We start from the raw sequence: 4,443 nt of genomic DNA, 5'->3' as shown, positions 1-4,443 counted from the left end.
TTCGAGATATTAGCTGATGTAAGAAGGGCTATATAAAATAAAATTGATTGATTGATTGATTGACTGGCTGCATCACCGCTTGCTATGGCAACTGCTTGGCACCCGGCCATAAGGCGCTACAGAGGGTAGTGCGTACGGCCCAGTACATCACTGGGGCCGAGCTCCCTGCCATCCAGGACCTCTATACCAGGCGGTGTCAGAGGAAGGCCCTAAAAAAGACTCTAGCCACAAAGTCATAGATTGTTCTCTCTGCTACCGCACGGCAAGTGGTGCCGATGCACCAAGTCTGGAACCAACAGGACCCTGACAGCTTCTACCCCCAAGCCATAAGACTGCTAAATAGTTAGTTAAATAGTTAGTTAAATAGTTAACCGGACTATCTGCACTGACCCTTTTTGCACTCACTTTTTTGTCTCATCACATACACTGCTGCTACTGTTTATTATCTGTCACTTTATTCCTAGTTATATGTACATATCTACTTTAATTACCTCGTACCCCTGCACATCGACTCGGTGTATATAGCCAAGTTATCGTTACTCATTGTGAATCTATTATGACTTTTATTATTACATGTTTTACTTTTCTATTATTTCTCTATTTTCTTTCTCTCTGTATTGTTGGGAAGGACCTGTAAGTAAGCATTTCACTGTTAGTCCACACCTGTTGTTTACGATGCATGTGACGAATATAATTTGAATTGATGGATTGAAATCAAATGACCAATCTGAAGGTCTTTGTCACGGATTCTGCCGAGGCTGCCCCTCCTCCTTGCTCGGGCAGGCTTCGGCGTTCGTCGTCACCGGAATACTAGCTGCTGTCGATCTATGTTCTATGTTTCTATGTTCTTCCTGTTGTCTGATTGTTACACACCTGTTTCCCATTATGTGATTACTCCTTCCCTATTTAACCCGGTGGCTCCCAATGTGTTTTGTGCGTGTTTGTTTTTCGTTTCGTGTGTCGTTGGTGAGCGGGTTTGTTCCGCCCTGTGTGGAGGTATTTTGTATTGATTTCTTTACTTATTTAGTAAAGTACGTTTCATAGAGTTCTGTGTCCTGCGCCTGACTTCGATCCACCGCATTACACTGACACTCGTGACAGTCTTGTTGAAATAGAACAGATTAGAGATCAATTATACAAAGGATCAAACATGAATACTTGATTCTGAATGACTGAACATTATCGGACAGCTACAAAACTTAAAGCAATGATTTGTATACTTCCCGGAGACACAGCTCCCACCACATCATGTGGCGTTGTTTATTGCTTACTCATACAGCATTACCCAATCCCCCAACAAACCACTAGAACCAGCACTAACTCATTAGCAGAGCCTCTGGAGCACTGCAGCACTAGGAGACATCTGAGATATTGATTCTCACTCTTGCTAGAATTTCTCATCAGATCTTGGATTGGAACTGGCAACCCTTCAGTTCAACACTTTATGTGTACATGTCATTATTTTGGATGCACTGTCCCACTTTGGATTGGAGGTGGGACTGGAGCGCTTTCAAAGTATCTATTCTAGTGTCCTTTTATACTCAGGTGCAGAAAGATCATGTCACACCCATGACCCAGAGGGCACGCCCTTAGAATCAGTATTTGGACTGTTAGCACTGTTTACATTTACGCACACAAACCACACACACATACACACGCACGCACGCGCGCACACACACACACACACACACACACACACACACACACACACACACACACACACACACACACACACACACACAATTCTGCTAAGCTCACCTGTCTGCAGAGTGTCTAAGTGAGTGAGTGACTTGAGAGGCAGGTACTCCTGGTTTTCTGGTCTACGTTCTAATGTTCAAATGTACGGAAAGCAGCCCATTGGCTTAACTACCTACCGTGCCTTCAGAAAGTATTCACACCCCTTTCCTTTTTCCACATGTTGTTGTGTTACAGACTGAATTTAAAATGGATTCAATTTAGATTTTTGTGTCACTGATCTACACACAATACCCCATAATGTCAAAGTGGAATTCTGTTTGTAGAAATGTTTTTAATTAATAAAAAATGTAAAGCTGAATATGTCTTGAGTCAATAAGTATTCAACCCCTTTGTTATGGCAAGCTTAAATAAGTTCCGGAGTAAAAATGTGCTGAACAAATCGCATAATAAGTTGCATGGACTCATTCCGTGTTCAGTAATAGTGGTTAAGATAATTTTTGAATGACTACCCCATCTCTGTACGCCACACATACAATTATCTGTAAGGTCCCTCAATCGAGTAATGATTTTAAAGCACAGATTCAACCACAAAGATCAGGGAGGTTTTTCAGTGCCTCGCAAAGAAGGGCACCTATTGGTAGATGGGTAAAAAAAATAAACAGATCCTGAATATCCCTTTGAGCATGGTGAAGTTATTAATTAGGCTTTGGATGGTGTATCAATACACCCAGTCACTACAAAGATACAGGTGTCCTTCCTAACTCAGTTGCAGGAGAGGAAGGAAACTTGTCAGGGATTTCACCATGAGGCCAATGGTGATTTTAAAACAGTTACAGAGTTTAATGGTTGTGATATGAGAAAACTAAGGATGGATCAACAACAATGTAGTTACTCCACAATACTAACCTAAATGACAGAGTGAAAAGAAGGAAGCCTGTAGAGAATAAACATATTCCAAAGGATGCATCCTGTTTGCAACAAGGCACTTAAGTAATACTGCCCAAAAGGACAATAACCTAAAACACAAGGCCAAATATACACTGGAGTTGCTTACCAAGATGACATTTGAATGTTCCTGAATGGCCAGGTTACAGTTTGGACTTAAATCGACTTGAAAATGGCTGTCTAGCAATGATCAATAACCAACTTGACAGAGCTTGAAGAATAAATAAATAAATGATGGGCAAATATTGTACAATCCAGGTGTACAAAGCTCTTAGAGACTTAGCTTTAATCGCCGCCAAAGCTGCTTCTACAAAGTATTGACTCAATTAGATATTTCTGTATTTCATTTTCATTAAATGTGTAAACATTTCTAAAAACATGTTTTCACTTTATCATTATGGGGCATTGTGTCTAGATGGGTGAGAACGAACATCTGTTGAATCCATTTTGAATTCAGGCTATAAGACAACAAAATGTAGAATAAGTCAAGGGGTGTGAATACTTTCTGAAGGCGCTGTACCTGGCTAACTTGGCTAAAGCGCATAATTAGTCTGCTGCCTTTGGCTACCTTAGTCTGCTGCCATTGGCTACCGTAGGGGTTCTCAAACGTTTATAAAAACCTATACTAAACTCAACACAACACATCTCAATTCACCTCAATGGAATTCAATTGAAGTCAACTCAACAACTCAACCTAACTCAGCAGTATCTCCCAGTATCTCCCAGTATCTCCCAGTATCGTCCAGTATCTCCCAGTATCGTCCAGTATCTCCCAGTATCTTCCAGTATCTCCCAGTATCTCCCATTATCGTCCAGTATCTCCCAGTATCGTCCAGTATCTCCCAGTATCTTCCAGTATCTCCCAGTATATTCCAGTATCTCCCAGTATCTCCCATTATAGTCCAGTATCTCCCAGTATCTCCCAGTATCTCCCAGTATCTCCCAGTATCGTCCAGTATCTCCCAGTATCATCCAGTATCTCCCAGTATCTCCCAGTATCTCCCAGTATCGTCCAGTATCTCCTAGTATCTCCCAGTATCGTCCAGTATCTCCCAGTATCTCCCAGTATCTTCCAGTATCTCCCAGTATCTCCCAGTATCGTCCAGTATCTCCTAGTATCTCCCAGTATCGTCCAGTATCTCCCAGTATCTCCCATTATAGTCCAGTATCTCCCAGTATCTCCCAGTATCTCCCAGTATCTCCCAGTATCGTCCAGTATCTCCCAGTATCGTCCAGTATCTCCCAGTATCTCCCAGTATCTCCCAGTATCGTCCAGTATCTCCTAGTATCTCCCAGTATAGTCCAGTATCTCCCAGTATCTCCCAGTATCTTCCAGTATCTCCCAGTATCTCCCAGTATCTTCCAGTATCTCCCAGTATATTCCAGTATCTCCCAGTATCTCCCAGTATCATCCAGTATCTCCCAGTATCGTCCAGTATCTCCCAGTATCTTCCAGTATCTCCCAGTATCTTCCAGTATCTCCCAGTATCTCCCATTATCATCCAGTATCTCCCAGTATCTCCCAGTATCTCCCAGTATCTCCCAGTATCGTCCAGTATCTCCCAGTATCGTCCAGTATCTCCCAGTATCGTCCAGTATCTCCCAGTATCGTCCAGTATCTCCCAGTATCTCCCAGTATCGTCCAGTATCTCCCAGTATCGTCCAGTATCTCCCAGTATCTCCCAGTATCTCCCAGTATCTCCCAGTATCTCCCAGTATCGTCCAGTATCTCCCAGTATCGTCCAGTATCTCCCAGTATCTCCCAGTATCTCCCAGTATCTCCCAGTATCTCCCAGTATC

This window comes from Coregonus clupeaformis, chromosome 8 (genome assembly GCF_020615455.1).
Source record: "Coregonus clupeaformis isolate EN_2021a chromosome 8, ASM2061545v1, whole genome shotgun sequence".
Lineage (NCBI taxonomy): Eukaryota > Metazoa > Chordata > Actinopteri > Salmoniformes > Salmonidae > Coregonus > Coregonus clupeaformis.
Note: the sequence above shows the minus strand (reverse complement) of the source record.